Below are 21,009 nucleotides of genomic sequence, written 5' to 3'. Positions count from 1 at the left end.
TTGTGACCATATAAGGCTTCGTATGGTGCCATTTTGATGCTCGATTGAAAATTTTTATTCAATCAAAGGCAAATACTATTCCCACGAACCTTCAAGCTCAAGAATGCAACATCTAAACATATCCTCAAGAATCTAAATAATCCGCTCGGATTTACCATCCGTTTGTAGGTGAAAAGCAGTACTGAAATGCAATTTCGTACCCAGAGCATCTTGCATTTTCTTCCAAAATCGCGATGTGAATCTCGGATCTCTTTCTAACACAATAGATAATGGCATACCATGCAATCTCACAATATCATAAATGTATAACTCAGCTAACTTATCAAATGAGTAATTAGATCGTACCAGAATAAAATGAGCTGATTTTGTCAATCAATCTACCACGACCCAGGCAGCATCTTTCTTTCTCGGAGATAGGGGCAAACCCGAAACAAAGTCCATCGTTACTTTATCCCATTTCCACTCAAGAATCATAATCGGTTGTAACAAACCAGCTGGCACTTGATGTTCAACTTTAACTTGCTGACAGATTAAGCATTTCGGAACAAATTCAGAGATATCCCGTTTCATGCCATGCCACCAATAGAGTTGTTTCAAGTCATTATACATTTTCGTACTACCCAGATGAATAGATAAACGACTGTTGTGAGCTTCATTCAAAATCATCTGAATCAATTCTAGATTTCTTGAAACACAAATTTGATCTCGGAATCTCAGACAATCATCTTTATCAACTCTGATTTTTGAATTAGAATCTGAATCACACTGAGTTCGTTTCGTTAAATTTCATTATCAACCTTCTGAGCTTCGATAATCTGTTGAATGAATAACAGTCTTGCTTTCAGTTCAGCTAAATCGAACCATCATCGGACAAAACCAATTGAGCAATCATCGTACACCAAACAATGATTCTCAAAGCATCAATAACAACATTTGCTTTTCCGAGATGATAATCAATAATGAGCTCGTAGTCTTTCAACAATTCTAACCATCTTCTCTGTCATAGATTCAAATCTTTCTGAGTCATCAGATGTTTCAAACTCTTATGATCAGAATACACGTGACATTTCTCACCGAATAGATAGTGGCGCCAAATCTTCAAAGCAAATATGATCGCAGCTAACTCAAGGTCATGTGTCGAATGGTTCTTTTCATGCGGCTTTAACTGTCTCGAAGCATAAGCAATGACTTTGCATTCCTGCATCAAAACACATCCTAGACAATTCAACGAAACATCACTATAGATCACAAATTCTTTACCAGTTTTGGGTTGTACTAACACTAGAGCTTCAGTCAACAAAGTTTTCAATTGATCAAAGCTTTTCTGACACTTTTTGGACCATTCAAATTTCACATCTTTCTGAAGCAATTTCGTTAACGGAGTTGCAATCATAGAAAAGCCTTTTACAAATCTTCGGTAATAACAACAAGTCCCAAAAAACTTCAAACTTTGGAAACATTTCTCGGAGGCTTCCAATCCAGAATTAACTAAATTTTTCTCAGATCAACTCGGATACCTAATGTTGATATAATATGGCCCATAAAACCAACTTCTCATAACCAGAATTCACATTTACTAAACTTTTCATACAATTGCTTATCTCGCAAAGTCTGTAGCACTATTCTCAGATGTTCGACATGCTTGGATTCATCACTCTAATAAATCAATATGTCATCAATGAATAAAACAACAAATCGATCTAAATACAGTCTGAAAATTCTATTCATCAAATCTATAAAGATAACAGGTGCATTTGTTAACCTGAAAGGCATAACTAAGAATTCATAGTGGCCATACCTCGTTCTGAATGTAGTTTTCAGAATGTCTGAGTCTTTTACTCACAACTGATAATAGCCTAATGTCAAATCTATCTTCGAAAACATGGTAGCTCATTTCAATTGATCAAACAAATCATCGATTTTAGGCAGGGGATATTTGTTCTTGATAATCACTTTATTCAATTGGCAATAATTAATGCACATTCTCATCGTACCGTCTTTCTTTTTCACAAACAAAACTGGAGCACCCTAAGGTGAGAAACTCGGTCTCACAAACCCTCTATCGGCCAACTCTTACAACTGAGACTTTAATTCTTTTAACTCGGTTGGAGCCATTCTATACGGAGCTATATAAATCGGAGTAATTCCTGGTACTAACTCAATGCCAAATTCAACTTCTCGCATCAGAGGTAATCATGAAAGTTCTTCAGGAAATACATTAGGGAATTCACAGACAACAGGCACTGATTCAATTTTCTTTTCTTACACTTTAGAATCAATCACATAGGCAAAGTAAGCCTCACAACCGTTTCTCACAATACTCAAAGCTTTCATCGAAGATATCATAGTAGGCAATCCATTCAAATCACTAGATTCAATTTGAACTATTTCATCATTCTTGCATCTCAAATCAATAGTTTTCCGTTTGCAATTCACAATATCATGCAACGTTAACCAATCTATACCCAGAATTATATCAAACTCATCAAAGGTAATAACATCAGATCGGCCAGAAAACAAATGTCTCGAAACATCAACGGACAATTCTTGCAGACTTTATCAACTAAAACACATCTACCTAGGGGGTTCGATACTTTAATTACGAATTCAGTAGACTCTATACGCAACATCTTACTATTCACTAAATTCATGCATATATAAGAATGTGTTGATCCAGGATCTATCAAAGCAATCAAAGAAGTATCATAAAGAGTAAATGTACCTGTTATAACATCAGGAAATAAAGCTTCCTCATGAGCTCGAATGGTGTAGGCTCTGGTAGGTGCATGAGCCTTGGATCTAACAGCAGTGTCTTTAGTCCCTCTTTGACTGACACTCACATTACACGTATTTCTAGGAGGTCTACCATGAGATGCATTGCCACTTGGCCTCAGATTTTGTAACATTTCTTGCTCAATAGACTCTGAGCAATCACGGATACATTGATCTAATGATCCACATTTGAAACAAGCCCGATCATATAGTCTACAATTGCCAGGATGTCTTTTACCACAATGTTTGCACTCAGGGCGATCAGATCAAACAATTCCAACACTGGCAACAGATGTAGATAGAGCTCTTAAACTCAAAATGATCTCGTACGATCTCTACCTGCATGTCCTACATTAGCCTTTTAACGGCTATAATCATCTCTAAACTTCTTTGATACAGATTGAAATGGCTTGCTTGATGATCTCTTCTTCATATTTCTAGCTTCTGAATTAGCTTTTCTTTTCTCTTTTCCGAGTTCTTCAACTTTACATGCTCATTCAACAAGCACAACGAATTCTTTGATCACAAGAATCTCAACTAACAAACGAATATCCTCGTTCAAGCCATCTTCAAATCTCTTGCACATTATAGCTTCAGTCGAAACACATTCTCGTGCATATTTACTCAACATTACAAATTCTCGCTCGTATTCTGTAACAGACATACGACCTTATTTCAATTCAAGAAACTCTTTACATTTTTTATTTAAGAATCTCTGACTGATGTATTTCTTCTGGAATTCAGCTTGGAAGAAATCCCAAGTGACTCGCTCACTCGAAACCACTGATATCAAAGTCTTCCACCAATGATACGCTGTATCTCTCAGAAGTGAAATGGCACATTTTATGCATTAATCCGAAGTTAGAGACAATTCATCAAATACTCTTATCGTATTCTCTAGCCAGAACTCGGCTCTCTTAGCATCATCACTAGTAGTAGCTCGAAACTCTTCGGCCACATATTTTCTAATCTTATCAACCGAAGGCTTAATTAACTGATTCGGATTAACTTGTGACATAGCAGGGACTTATAGAGAATTAGCCGGGGTTGGGGGTTGTTGAATAGCCGGATTAGTTCTAGTGTATTACGTGAAACAATCATTCATCATCTGATAGAAGGCTTGTCTAGCCTCTCCATCATGGCTACACGTAGCCATTCTAGAGTTGGAGGGCGCTGTCCCTTACGCGAGAGTAGGTGCATTACTCTTGACATTGTTAGCTACAGCTTGTTCAGGATCCATTTAGTATGTAAAAACACATTTTCATTATCAGAATTCATCACACTATCGCAATTCATAAATATGGCATGTATAGCTAGACTCTCATAAGCTACGTTAGTCTTAGAATCGACTAAACCGTAGCTCTAATACCAACCAAATGTAACACCCCTAACCCGTATCTGCCACCGGACTAGGTTAAAGGCATTACCAGATGAAACAGAATATTTTACGAACAATTTAATACATCATCAACAAATATAGTCAAACATCATTATAGAGTCCTTTATGAAGGTCATCGAGACCTTAAACATGTATTAGAAAGGGGTCGGGACTAAACTGAGCTCATACAAAATTTTTCAAAACTTAAACAATTTTTCAAAGTTTCACAGGTCACATGCCCGTGTGAACTGGCCATGTGCCTCACATGGCTTTAGACACTCCCATGTGTCTAGGCCGTGTCAAAATAGGGCATACATACTGACTTGTCCATACGGCCACATGACACGCCTACGTGCCAGGCCGTGTGAAAGTTAGGGAGGCTACTGACTTGGGTCACATGGCCAGTCACACGCCCGTATGTCTAGCCCGCGGATGAAACTGAGTTGGCCATGTGCGACCGTGTGGTCTGCCCAGGCTCATTTTGAACTGGTCCTCGAGCAACACGGATGAGACACACGCCCATGTCTTTGCCCATGTGGGCAAAAATAGGCCATTTACAAGGCCAATTTGCCACCCATTAAGGGTCCTCCCTACAATCATCAAAACAACAACATTTTATGCCAAGTTCTCAACCATTTCTCAACTAAAACATATACCATTCATGCCATAACATTATCAACCAATTTCATGCTTGAAACACATACCAAATCATATCATTCCATAAGCCAAATACATACCAAAACATATGATTTATAACTATAATATCCATTATTCAATCTCATGCCATAATCTTACCTTTTCTCCAAATAAGCACAATTCAAAAACTTACGGATTTGACCAATTTCTTTGGACATTAATGAACACATCAAACATACCAATATTGCATCACATATCATATACCAAAATCAAACCATAAGTTCAACCATAATTAAGCCATATCACATGGCTAAATATACACTTCACAAAACATATTCAACTACCTTTAGCCTATACATGCCATACTTCAATATATACATTTTCAAAAGGTACCAAAATATAGTTCAATAGTGTGGTGACAATCCTCGATGATCCCTGAGCTCCCAGTAGCTACGATATCTTTAAAACAAAGCAAACAAAGTAACTTTTTAAAAGCTTAGTAAGTCATATACAAATAAACTTATAATTTAAATCATATAATCATCATCAATTTACATATAATTCATAGCCAAATACTATTACAAACCTCAATATTCATATACATTTCATATATTCCAAATTCTTTAGCACATATAGCATATTTTCTCATGCTTTTATCCCGTATCATCAATTGATCACTAAAGTACATATACTTACCTTTTTACATCAAATATGATACTATTCCAAACGTACCTGAATCAAACACATGTTCACATCATAATTCATTTTCTCAGAATGCTCGTTGAACTGTTTGGAATCATAAGGATACACAGATATCTCGGAAAGCTTGTACAATGTCAATGTCCCAGACATGGTCTTACATGTAATCAAATATCGATGCCACTGTCCCAAATAGCGTCTTACACGAAATCAAATACGATGCCAGCATCCCAGACGTTGTCTTACTTGTAAATAATAAGTCGATGGCAATGCCCCAGATGTGGTTTTACACGATAACACATATCGGATCCTATGTCATGACATATGTATCCTAACTATTCCTGAGGTACGTACAGGGCTTTTCAGACGTCGAAACTTTGTCTATAATTTCTCAGATATCTCATTCTCAACAAATATATTCATTCAACATTGTTCAAAATCATCTAATCAATAATAATTCAATTCAAAATATATTTATTTCTATATCAACTTTCCTCGTACGAACTCGAATAAACAGAATCGGCTACTCGATGGCTTTTGACTTTCCCCGATCTAATTCTATTTTCTTTGGTTCTTGATCTATATAAATTTAAATTTAACTCATTCAAATTTACATTCATTCAAATCAATCCAAAAACACATATTTTGGGAACTTTACAAACTGGCCCTCACATTTTTACATTTTGAAACTTTAGTCCCTATTTCACAAAATCACAAAATACACATAATTCCTTTATTCACATGCTTAGTCGAATTTTTATGGAGTTCATACAAGTTCATATATTTCATTTATTTTACATTTTAATCCCTCAATTTACAGATTTCATAATTTAGCCTATTTTACTCAAATTCATCAAAAATGCAAAGACAAAATATTATAACCTAAAACATATCTTCAATTTATTAACAACTAACTTCACGAAACTCATAGTTTCATCAATGGCATAACTTAAAATCATAATCAAATTCAATAATTGAGGCATGGGCTTTATAGAATATCAAGCAAGGATCACAAAAACGTAGAAATTAACAAAAATCGATCAAAAACACATACCTATTTAGTCAAAACAAGTGTCGAAACCCTAGCTCAATCTTTTTCTTCTTATTTCTTTGATATTTTCGGCCAACAATATGAACATAGCACTAATCTATGTTTTTCTTTTATTTAATATAACTTAAATCACCAAATACCAATTTTTCCCTTAATATAATAAACATATAAACTTATAATGGATGTCCAACAATGTCCATTTAAAATATCAATGGTATAATAACATAATAAGGACCTCTTATTTACAAAGACATATCAAATAGGCACTTTAACAATTAGAAAGCACTTTTACATTTTACGTGATTAGGTCCTTTTATCAAATTGAGCACACAAACGATTAAATTTTCATTGGAAACTTTCACTCATGCTAATTCACATATCATAAACATGAAAAATATTATTTAAATATTTTTTGACTCAAATTTTTGGTCCCGAAACCACTATTCCTACTAGGGTCTAAACCAGACTGTTACACTCTAAACCACTGAAGTCCCTTACTGCAAGCAACAGCTGCACCCACCAACAGCCGCTCAGCCCAACTGCACCCTCCAGCAAGCGCACATCCCTAGCCAGCTTTAGCAATAGCCAGGCCCCAGTTACAACTAGCAGTAGTCACGCGCCGTTGCTCCGCACACACTAGCTCTCCACTTTACCGCACGCCTTTGTGCCCCTTGCACAAAACCGCTACCCCAATTTGTTGCACCTTGCTGCAACCTTCAAACCACCACACTACCATCTTGCTTTAATCAACCCTAACCCAACATCAATTGCTTCACCCTTTCTTTATTTTCTTAAGTTCTTATCTAGTTAATTACAAAGGTGGTAAGAAATTTCTTCCCAAATTTTAATTTAATTTAATTATTTAACTTTTCTACTTTATGAATTGTTAATATTTTATTCTAATTAAATTTTAGGAGATTATTTTTTATTTCCATCTCATGTAGTATTCAAGTCGAATCATGCCTCGTAAAAGAAGTCATCCTTCGTCCAAGTCAAAGAATAAAAAAACAAATTTCACTCCAAAGAAGCCAAAGCAAGATATGACATCATCTTTAAAAATAAAAAAAATGCTTCTAGAGAAAGGTTTTACTTTGAAAGAAAGTAACTATATCGATTTCATGGTGAGCATTCAAAAAGTTACTGAAGCTTTAAAATGGGAAGTGTTTTGTGAGAAAAGACCAAGTGCAAATGATGAGTTAGTTCAGGAATTTTATGCAAATTTGACCTCAAGTGCCTTAATTGAAGTTTCTATCTTAGGAATTAAGGTACCTCTAAACTCAAGTTCTATTAATGAATTTTATGATTTACCTAATTTCGAAGACAATAAATATTCTTCCTTAATTGAAAATATTGAGGCAGAAAAATTGCAAGAAATTCTACAAGAACTCACAATTTCGGGTTCTAAATGGACTGTGTCAAAACACAGTACTCATATTTGTTGTAGAGAATACTTGACCCAATAGTGAAGGTATGGTTTAATTTTTTCCAATTCAGTTTTATGTCTATCTCACATGGGACTACGTTTTCAATCGAATGAATGGTCTTATTGTACCCAACTATGACAGTAAAGACCATTAATGTGGGCAAGATCATTCTTAAAGAAATTCAAAATTGTGCCGTTAGACATTCATGTCCAACGTATTTTCCCGTTACAATAACAATTTTATGTTTGAAAGCTAAAATTCGTGCAAACGTAAAGAAGACAGGATATAGCCAAGGCACAATCGCAGATTGGAACCTTGTCCGAGTAGCAGGAAATTCTATCCTTCAAACATATTGTGAAGTGGCCATTCATGAAATAGAAAACTCAACTTGTGAAGCTGGGAGCTCACTTGAAGTTGTGAGCTCATCCAAAGTTGCGAGCACATTGAAAGCTGCAAGCTCACCCAATGACATGAGTTCATCTAAGCTGCGAGCTCAACCCAAGTTGCGAGCACATCAAAGTATGAGTTGTCAAGGTTTTTGGTCAACTATGCTGAAACTAATGTTTTGTAATTAGTTTGCTTGCTAAGATTAGTTGCTAAAGCAAGCAAAGTTAGTATTGAATTAATGTTATTAGGTACTGACTTTACATATGCAGTTTATGTACAAGTTTTATCTTTGTATTTTCAAGGTGATTTAATGGGATTCTTTTATTATTTGTAACCACTACACCTATATATATATATATACTGTAATACGTGTGGAGTGAAAGATGATGATAAGAATTTGATAGTAGTTCATCAAAATCTGCTAAGTATTTCCTTTGATTTTCTCTCTATTTTTATTGTTATGTTCTCTCAACTTCTCAAAACACCAAAAAAATGCAAGTTGAATCGATCGATGATGCTGAAGAAGATGAAATTCCTATAGAATTAGAACCAATACAGCTAGTTGAAATTCTGACTTCACAGAGCCAATTGAACTAGACTTTGAACCTAACATGGCAACCCCAACATTTAGAACTCCTTCACCTAGCCCAAATCTTTGAGATGAGTTGTCAAAGTTGATGGATTTAATGCAACATATGTAGTGGTAGCAACAATCTTGTTGGAGATACTAAAAAATACGGGATGACTCATTTAGAGATGCTTTTAAGAAAATATTTCATAACCCATTTGTTTTTGTGCCAAAATTTCCTGACTTTATATTCGATCTATGGACTTCAATGTCAAAGAAGGAATGAGGCGATTCAATCAAAAACAAGAATGATGAAGCAAAAGATGGGTCAGATTCTGAAGGGTTGGAAAATAAATAAAAAAAGGGATCTTGTCTTTACTTTATTTAATTTTTTTAGGATATTTTAATTTTTTAGGCTTAGGTTCTTTCAAGATATTTCTACTTCTCACATAATAAAACAAGAGGTTGAAATCATTAATAAAATCAAACAATTTGCAAAATAAGAAGTGTGGCAATAGATATGTACATGTCTAGGATTGGATCTATCTAAGAAAGCTTGGTATTTAAGCAGTCAAACCTGACTCACCTCCTTTTCCAGGGATCCTACCTGGTGTATAGTATCTATTCATTTCTATATTTTTGTTCTCTCTATTGTTTTTAATAATGGGTGTAACAGCCTGTTTTTCAGTGGTGTCGAAATCAATGATTTTGGGGCCACCAAATCCAGATGAGTAAGTTCGTAAATACTATTATTTAATATTTACGAGTCAAACATGGTTTTAAAAAGTTTTTTGATACAGTGATTTTTGTTATATAGACGATTTATTAAGTTCAAGTGGTATGACCCTAAGGTCAAGTGGTTTTAGAAAATGAGGTATTGGGACCTCATTTCTATAAACCTAGTTGTAAATATTTTTATAAATATTTATGTAGTGCCATTAAGGTGGTAATAAAGTTTCATAAAAAATTTTAACATTTCGATAGTTAATTAATTAAAAAGGACTAAATCGTAAAACATGTAAAATTTAGTCACTATTTGATTTGAGTGATTAAATGGTTTATTGAATAAAGGAAAAGGGACTTTAATGTTAATTAAACCATTTAAGAATTTAGTGGACGGTTTTGGGAAATTAAAAGCTTGAAAATTGGTTGAATTTTAAATGGACAAAATTGTAATTTTATAATTAATCTTCAATTAAATAAAAGAAAAAAAACTATTATCATCATTTTAGTGTCTTCTTCACCGAAATTGGAAAAAGAAAACTCCATGGAAATAAAGCTAGGATCGGTCATGGTTAAAATTATGCATGTAAGTCCCTAAGCTATCCATTTTTAATAACTTTTATATTTTTGAGATCGTCGCAACTAGGTCCAGCTAGCTCGTACCTTCGATTTTGAAACTGTTAAAGATTTGAATGTTGCCATTGATGAACCTTGTGGTTTTAGATGTTAATTGATGAATTTGAAATATTAGTTGTTATCTAAAAGTATTTTATTAAGTGATTTTTGATGAGTTTACTGATTAGGGACTAATTTGTTAAAATAGTAAAAATGTAAGGACTAAATGTGAAATTGTTGCATGAATGGGCTGTGTTGGATACCATGAACATTAAGCTTTAATCAATTTTGGGTAAAAAGGGTTAATTTTCATGTTTTGGGCTAAGGGACTAAATTGAATAAAAGTAAAACTCTAGGGGTAATTTTGTAAAAATGTCAAAAATGATCAAAGTGCATAAAATGAATTTTTTTATTGTCTAAATTAATATATTGAATGAAATTATTAACTTAGATCAAGATCGGGTGGAAAAAATAAAAGAATAAAAAATTACCAAAATGCTCCTTGTACTTTGACATTTCTGCAAAATAGCCAGGTAAGTTTGTAGGAACTTATAATGTTGGCTAAATTGAATGTTATTATATGATTTTATTGAAAATTAATCAATATATATATGGTTTAAAGAAATGATGAAAATTCAACGACGTACACGACTACCGAGCCCTGTTTGAACCTTAGGAATATATAGGATACAAATGACATGTCATTAGGGTTTCCATGTTTCAGGTGTTGGTCCTGAATGTCCTATTGGTAGCTGAGTTCTAACATTAGTTGCAGATACTTGACAGCTTGTCTGATCAGCACTATGTAGCTACATTCCGACTGACAACTTGTGTGACCAGACCCAGGTTACTATGTTCTGGGTGCTAGTCTTGAATGTCCTACTGATGGCTGAGGTCCAGCATTAGTTGCAGATACTCAACAGCTTGTGTGAGCAGTATCGTGTAGCTTACATTCTTACCGACAGCTTGTGTGAACAGGCTCATTTGACAGCTCGTGTGAGCTACGACAATATGTTTAGCACACTTTGTGTGAGCTTTCTCGCGTATCAGGTATTATTCTAAGTAGTTCAATAGGCATAAAAAGGGAAGGAACGGTAAGTATTCAAATGACTTATGTCATGAGTTTATAAAAAGGTAACATTCAATGAAAGTATGTTTACACTCATGAAATTGAGGATTTCAAATAATGTTGTTCATGTTTTTGACTTACCTTATGTAATTTATGAGTTGATGCTCTAACATGAGTAGTGGATTATGCTTAGGCTTGTGCCAAGCTTATGATTGGATTATATCATTCTTAGTCTTAATGAAATATATTGAATCAGTAAGTGTTCAATTTGTAATATGCTTATGTACATGAAAAGGTGGTATAAATTAAAGCATGTATTTCTTATTAAATGGCTTATCATGTAGTTGATTCCAGAAGAGCTATGTTAAATGCACTAGTTTTTGGTCATGGTTGATGTTATGCTTATATCTTGTTGTTATGCATATGAAATAAGTATGAAAATGTAATGAAAATGGTAAATGCATAGTTGAAATGATATGATGAAATAAAAAGGAATGATGAGTTGAAAGATGTACTTGTATGTGAGACGTTTATGTATGTTATGGATGAATATACATAGTTCATGAACAAATATGCTAATTAATGAATTGATGTTGTTATTTAAGCTAAAGTAAGTAAATGCAATGGAAATTAAGTAAATGGAAGGGTTCAATGTGACAGCCCTAAAGTGACCCTAGTCGGAAAGCGGTTTCGGGACCGCTAAACCGAGTCACCAAATTATTTGAATATGATAATTATTGTCTAAAATATGTGAATATGAATGTGTGAAAGTTTTAAGCTTCGATTTAGTTAATTTCTTGTGAATTTAGTTAATAGGACTTATGTGTGACACTTGTGAAATGTGATAGGTTAATCTATAAGGACCTATTAAAGCATGTAGTGAAAACAATGGTTTTGCATGTCAAATACTCATTTTTTTATAGATAGTGGCCGGCCATGATGGTGCATATATTAGAATATGTAGTGAATCTTCATGAAATGGTCATTATTTTATGTAAAAGAAAGGGAATAAATAAAAGAAATACTAAGGATAATAAAAGAAAGAAAAGAATGAAAGTGTGATGAAAACAAGAGAAGAAATCGGTTCTTCTTGGCCGAAATGAAAAGAGGAAGAAGGGAGTGAAGCATTCGGTCATCTAAGGTCAATATTAAGGTAAGAAGTTTTGGTTAATTTTTGAAATATTAGTTAAATCCTAGTAAATTTCTAAGTTCCTTATTGGACCCATGTTAAATTTTTGATATTTGGTGAATGAATATGGGTTTCGGTCATGGTAGATAACAAGGAATGTGGTTGTTGTTCTTGTTAATTTGGATGAATTTTTGGTGGATAGGTGTTTGAATCAAACAAATGATCATGTGTGTACACTAGGTGCTAGTTGAGAAGAATCGGTCACTATATTAGAGGCCATTGCCGAATATGAACTTAGTTATTGTGAGTGATGAATGTGTTCTGAGTTGATGGAATAAAAGAATGCTTAAAGATGTGTTACAACAAATTATATGTTAAGCTAAGGTTGTTAAATTATCAATCTTTCTTCCTAGCCGAATATGTGTTTATAAAGTTGAGTTGTTAAATAGATTTTGAAGTTAGCCCATGCATTTATTTTTGAATTTAAGAAGAATGATACATTCGACTATGCTTTGATGTGCTTGGATTGTTGTTCATTGAGTAAATGATTGAGGAATGGTTAGAAGAATTTGAATGCTAAACTAGTTGATTTGTTTATAATGTCCGATTATGACCATTTATAGAGATGTGAATGAATTGTTGTTATGTGAATAAATATTTGTTTGATATATATATGTATTCGGCAATGGGATAAAATGTGTATTAAGGCAAGTTTCATGGTGATTATGCTTGTGATGTTGGGTTAATATTCGGCAATATGATTAAATTCATGTATAAGGAAGCATGATAAATTAAGTGGCTCTTTGCTTGTGAACGTGAATTAGATATAAATTAAATAAGCATGAGATCGAGTCATGGCATGAATTATTAAATATGATACATATTGAAATCTATTGTTTTAGATATAGATTAAATGATATGTGATTGCCAAATGTGATTGTTAAGTGAATAATATTAGTTAAGTACTTAAGCAATTCTATTGTTTTACTTAAGCTTAAGAGCAAAGAGAATCAAAGTCGGATAGGGGAAAAGAGAAAGTAAACGAATAGCCGTGGATATCTAGTCGTCGACCACTTCCGAGGTAAGTTTTAAGTGATTATATGCTGAGTAAATTCAATCATAATCGGATATAATGAGTTGATTTAATAAGATATGATGTGGCCATGATATGTTTTAAACTTCAAATGGTGAGTTCATAAGTGTTTGGACTTGGAAATTTAAGAGCAAATTGTAATATTTTACTTAGGACAACAGCAGTAACGTGATTTTAGAAAATCACCATAAATTGATGGTGTGGAATTATAGGCTGAATAAAATATGTAATCAAAGCTTAATTAGTCTAGTTTCTTATAAAAGAGACCGTGTGAGCAAAGAAATTTCCTATAAAGAGATATTTAAAGTTGAGTGAGATGGTGTCAGAATGACTCCAAAATCCCCTGTTCGGTTTTTAGAAAATCATTATAATTTGTACAAAAATGGTTATAAGATAAAATTTATATTCTTAGACTCCTTAATGAGTCTAGTTTCAAATTAAATCAAATAGAACACATTTTGAGTTCTGTACAATGAGAAATTTGATTCGTAGTGAAGAGTGGTCAGATTAGTCAAACAGTTAAACAGGGGAAACTTTAAGAAAAATCTGGTATTGATTGGCCAAACCTAAAATTCTGAAAATTTTATGGATGAAAGATATATGAGTCTATATTCGGGTAAAATTAATGGAAATTGATTTTGAGTTTTGTAGCTCCAGTTATAAATAATTTAGTGACTATTTCTCAGGAAAACAGCTTGTAGTGAATATGTGAATTTGTTGTAAACATTGATGAAACTATTTGAGTTGCTTATAAGCTATTGCTGAAATTGATGCATAAGATATGTATATGTGGTAAAGCCGAATGGCTAATGTGAAATATGTATGAGATATGTATATGTGGTAAAGCCGAATGGCTAATGCGAAATATATATATATGAGATATGTATATGTAGTAAAGCTGAATGGTTAATGTGAAATATATATATGAGATATGCATATGTGGTAAAGCCGAATGGCTAATGTGAAATATGTATGAGATATGCATATGTGGTAAAGCCGAATGGCTAATGTGAAATATGTATGAGATATGCATATGTGGTAAAGCCGAATGGCTAATGTGAAATATGTATGAGATATGTATATGTGGTAAAGCCGAATGGCTAATGCGAAATATATATATATGAGATATGTATATGTGGTAAAGCTGAATGGTTAATGTGAAATATATATATGAGATATCTATATGTGGTAAAGCTGAATGGCTAATGTGAAATATGTATGAGATATGCATATGTGGTAAAGCCGAATGGTCAATGTGAAAATATATATGAGATATGTATCTGTGGTAAAGCCGAATGGCTAGTGTGAAATATGTATGAGATATGTATATGTGGTAAAGGCGAATGGCTAGTGTGAAATATGTAGGCGATGTGTGTATATTGTGGCCGAATGACCAAATGTGAAAGGTGTGTATTATTAGATATTTGATGAGGCAAATGAATTACAAATATGATAGTCGATGTGAATGTTGTAACATGTGATTAAATGTACATGAAACTTGGAAATATATTCCGGGTAAGACCCGATGACTACGTGTGGAGATTATGTCTGGGTAAGACCCGATGACTACGTGTGGAGATTTTGTCCGGGTAAGACCCGATAACTTCGTATGGAGATTTCATCTGAGCTAAAGGTCTCACCGATAATTCGAGTAGAGGTTAAAGCTATAAGACTTCGTAATAAGAATTGCTTATAAATATATTCAATGCGAAAGGTTAAACAGGTATGTACTCCAAGTTTATATGTGAGCTTGATTTGAACTAAATCATAAGGTAGTTATGTGATGCATACGAGAGCAATCTATGAGACTATTCCTATGATTATGTGACATCGGATCAGTGTGAGAGGTTATGTGAAATTATACAATATATCTATGTCACATGAGCTCACTTTTATGTGAAAGTTTATCTGCCTATTGTATATGATGAGATGTGCATATTCGGTAAAGGGATGGTATGGCCGAAGGAAGAGTGAAATAAAAATACAAACAACTATGTTATAATTTGATTGTTATTTGTTGACACTGCTTAAAACTTACTAAGCATTGTAATGCTTACTCCGTTTACTTTGTTTTCTCTGTTTTATAGATCTCATTTCGAAGCTACAGGCTCGGGGATCGTCAGCAACTAGTCACACTATCACTATCCACTGCTTGTTACTGTTATGTTTAGAATTATTTTATGGCATGTATAGAATAGACCAGTGGCCGAAGAATATTTTGGTTAATGTATATAAGCCATGCGAAAATGGCATCTTTTGAATGTGTACTTATAGAAGTTTAAATTGTATCCCCGACTGTCTTTAGTACTTATCTAAAGGAATGTTCAAAAAAAAAAATTTACTGTTCTGATATGAGTTTCAAGTCCGGTAATGCCCCTTTACCTATTCCGGCGACGGATACGGGATTGGGGTGTTACATTCAAAGTCTTATGAAATCCTACTATGCTAGGAATGATAAGTATATGTAGTGTTGATAGATTTATTCCATTATGAGTTGATGGTTATGGTTCGATAAATCTTGACGCATTGGTATAGGTTTATATTTAATCTATAAATTTTATTAATGAAATCAAATGTTATGTTTAAATTTTATACGAGCTTACTATGCATTCATTGCTTACATGATTGTATTTCTCTTACTTTACAGAATATCAAAAGATCAATCAGGTTGGAAGCTAGTCGAGGGTTCATCACACTATCCATTGATTTTATCGATATATTTTAATACTTTGGTCGTGGTTATAATGGCATGTATAGGTGGACCATGTCTAATGTTTAATTGGTGATTTTGGTATGTATATGTCATTTTGCTTGATGATTATGACATGAAATGTTACCTTAGATTTAAGGTACTTAAGGTACTAATGATAGCTTATTGGTTGTGGTTAATATGGTTAAGTTGGTGTATGTTTTGAAATGACAAAATTTAGTATGGTTGTCATGTATCAATTATGTTATGTTTTGGCATGAAAAAAAGTTAAGTGATAATTGGTTAAATATGCACATGTATAGGTGTTTTGGTTAATGATATAGTCATTTGAATTGGCTTGTAATTATGGTATCTTTTTTAGGATGGAACGGTTGTTATGTTGATATATGTATGTGGCCTTATGATGGAGGTTAATTGATGGAAGTTGAAATGGTATTCAAAATGTATGTAAGGGAATGTTCTTTGATACGGTTGAATGTGGTCATTATGGTTTAGATAATGTAGTTGACATATAAGGCTAATGATGTTATTTGTTAAATGGTCAATTTGGTATGTCAAGTGTGATTTTGATATGTGAACCTAGTGGTAAGTTTTGGCATGAACTTAGTTATAAGTTAGTTGAGTTTTGGCTAAACTATGCAAATGTGAACATATGTATAATTTTTGTGATTTGAAGTGCCCATTGGGCATATTGGTTGTGTGAATATATACCTTATTGATTTTGTAACACACCTTACCCGTATTCAATGCCAAAATAGGGTACGAGGCATTACTGGACTTACCCAACAAACAATCATACAATTTTGAGTCGTAGATTTTTGTCCAAATTAAAACCATTCACATTCAATCATAAAGTCTCTATCACGAGCCTACAAGGCCCGAAACATGCTTTGGAAGTGGTCTAGGACTAAACCGAGCATTTAGGAAATTTTTACAAAACTTAGAAAATTTTTGCCTGAAACAAAGGTCACACGCCCATATGGTTTGGGACACGCCTATGCGGGCAAGTCGTGTGGTCACACACGCCCGTGCCCCGACCCCGTGTAACTCTCTAAATTGTAACCCATGAACAAGTTGAGATCACATGGCCAAGTCATACGCCCGTGTGTTAGGCTGTATGGAAAATTAATTTTCATAAAATAGGTGCAGACTTCACACGACCAAGACACACGCCCGTGTCTCTGCCTGTGTACTCAATTCTGAGCATTCTATTTCTCAAAATTAAGGTACAGGGGACACACTGTAATGCCTCCTTACCCGAGACCGTCGCTGGAGTCGAGCATGAGACATTACTAAACTTATTTTAGCATTTAAACAAGTTCAAACAATTCTCGTACTAAACTATCTATCTGCATCACAGTCGCTAAAAAATCATATCTCGAGTTACGAAACACGAAATCAAATTCCATAAATTTTCCCTGAAACTATACTTATATGTCTACTTACTAATTTTTTTTCTAAAATTTTTGGTAGGGCCAATTAGTACAGTTTATTAGTTAAATTCTCCCCTATTTCAGGGTTCGGCTACTCTGATGCCTGTGCACTACAAATCAAATTTCTTCTTTTACGGAGATCCAATGACTATGTAGTTTGTTTCTATTAAAAATATACTCAATAAGAATCCATACATATAAAGTTTGAGTCATAATTATTTTTACACAATTTATGATGAATTTCTAAATTCAGAACAGGGGATCCAGAAATCGCTCCGACCCTGTTTCACCAAAACGAAAATATATCATAAAATAAAAATCTTTTACTTATTTTGTTTCTTCCACATGAAAATAGATTCATTGAGATTCAATTACATATTTTATTCATCTCTAATTCTATCTCTACTATTTTTAGTGATTTTTCAAACTCACGTCACTGCTGCTGTGTGATTCTGTTTTATAGCCAATTTCACCATTTTATGGATTTCCATAGATTAGTTAGCACATAAAGCATACGTGTTATCAAATATAATCTTGATTAGCCACTCCAATAGCTAATCATTCTCAAACATTTCCATGCCATCCATGAGCCATATCATAAGATTATATACACAAAATGATTATAATGTTATACATGCCATATTCCTATAATATACAAGTCATTATACCGAAATAGTTTGTTGATAGTGTGAGCGCGCCTCCGACTATTCCCGATCTCCTAGCCGGCTTGACAAAACTACAAAGAATAGGGAGGAGGGAGCAAGCATAATTACTTAGTAAGTTCACATGTAAATAGAAAGTAACATAACCATGCAATAATACGAAATCCACATTTGCATAATATCACCAAAGCATTCATATCATATTTCTCATTCATGATCCTACCATATTGTTGTTATATTGAAGTCTCAACCCGAGGGTTAAGTACATACCTGTACAAATTTTCTCATTCACTACACTTACCAACATGTCACCTTCATTTTAGGTACTCACCTTATCCACTTATGATTTACCCGTTGAACACATCGGAATATGATTCGATTACACAGATTTCATGCACATAAGTGCCATACCCGCAGCTAGACAAACTCAATAGCCTCCAAAAATTATGTAGCCAAGCTACCATGTAACCTGCCCATAAGTGAACTCGGACTCAACTCAACGAGCTCGGGCGTTCGCATCCATAAGTGAACTCGGACTCAACTCAACGAGCTCGAGCGTTCGCATCCATAAGTGAACTCGGACTCAACTCAACGAGCTCAAAACTCAAATATCTTAGAGCCATGTCTCTTGTTTTATAATCTATTCCCAAGGTTCAAACGGGATTTTTCCTTGATCACACATTTTTGTCGTCTTCCACAAAATATCGAAACCGATACTCGGTAGCAATTCATATTTAACAAGTAGCACACATAATTTGCATATTACTCAATAATAACCACAAAGCATAATATTTCATGATATTAATCATCATATCATATAAATAACATTAAATTACTTAAAATGACAATTATGTTACTGCATTTACACCAGAACTTACCTCAGTACAAAATAAAGAAATTTTTGCAATTTAGTCCACAGTCTTTTTCTTTCCCCGACAAGGTCGATTCCACGTCTTTCTTGGTCTAAAATAACACATTTAGCTGATTTAATACTTACATTTATCAAAATAGTCCTTAACTCTAACTTTAGAAAAATTACGATTTTGCCCTTAAACTTTTGCATATTTACACTTTTTCCCCAAAGCTCAAAAATTATTTTTTTTCCAAAATTGTTATGTTTTATGACATGCTTATCATTTTTACCTTCTATGGAAACATCAAATTCTCACTCTAACATGTAGTTATAAACATTAGGTATTTTTACCGATTATGTCATTTTACTCGTTTTCACGTAAAATCGTTTAGCAAAAGTTGTTTAACACAATTTAAAGCTTCATATTCTACCATAAAACATCAAAATAAACACATTTCACCTATGGTTATTTTTCCAAATATAAACCCCAGGTTAAATTATTGCTAGAATAAGCTAAATCAAGTTACTGGGACTCCAAAAACGTAAAGAACATTAAAAACGGGGCTTGGAATCACTTACTATGGAGCTTGGAAGCTTGAAACAAGCCCTATCTATGAAGAACCCTTGAAATTTCGTCCTAATGAAGAAGATGAACATATTTTGCCATCTTTTTTCTTTACCAAATGACTAAAATACCCTTTATTAAAAACTTTGGTTATTTCTACCTATGTATGTCCACTTTTGTCCATGAAAACCTAATGGGATAATTACCATTTAAGGACCTCAACTTCAATTATGCTATTCAATTAAATCCTTTAACATCTAAAACTCATATTTATCAACTTTTGCAATTAAGTCTTAATAGGCAAATTAGACATGCAATTCATGAAATTTTCTATCGATATTCTAACACATGCATCTAATCACTCAATAAATTATAAAAATTAATCAGAATAATTTTTTCTACTTCAGAATTATGGTTTCGAAACCACTATTCTATTTAGGCCCTAATTCAGGATATCACACACAAGGCCGAACACACGCCCATGGGGCAGACTGTGTGTCACACATAGCCTAGACACACGCCCGTGTGTCTACCTGTGTGGACAAAATAGGGGCTATTTACCAAGCCATTTTCCATCCTTATTAGTACAAACACTTGTATCAATTCAATAGAAAAAATCCATAGCTTACTTAGGCAACCAAACATCCACAATCATGGCTAAATCATATCAATACAATACCATCCACTATCATACTCACAACATTTATCATGTCCCAAATTAACCATGCTAATTTCACATATACAAGGTATCATTAAACTACTTTCATAACACCTATTTGTGCTTAAGATTATCATCTTACCAATAAATCACATTTCCAAACATTTCACATTCATGCTAAAAATCACACTCTACCATACACCAAACATGCCATGACCATAACACCAAAAACGTTGGCACTTATACATAAATAAATGGGCTTACAACCATTATAGCAAAAATGAGCCAATTACATGGATAAATACCTAATTAACTTAAAAAATTATTAGCCAATACTTTTGGCCAAATCAAATGACACATATAACAAAATGACCAAGTCCCTATACATGCCATACATTCAAATTACTAAGATCATCAAATGTAAAGCCCGATTTAGACCCTATTCAGAACAGGACCACGAATCCAAGATAGAAAAATATTTAAAAATTATTTTCAGTGTTTATTATGTGTGAATTTATATGTATGAAATTTTCGTGATTTAATTTTGTCATTTAAGTGCCGATTTAATAAAAATGGCTTAATCG

Source organism: Gossypium hirsutum, chromosome A04, assembly GCF_007990345.1.
Source record: "Gossypium hirsutum isolate 1008001.06 chromosome A04, Gossypium_hirsutum_v2.1, whole genome shotgun sequence".
Taxonomy (NCBI): Eukaryota; Viridiplantae; Streptophyta; class Magnoliopsida; order Malvales; family Malvaceae; genus Gossypium; species Gossypium hirsutum.
This window is presented reverse-complemented; position numbering follows the sequence as displayed.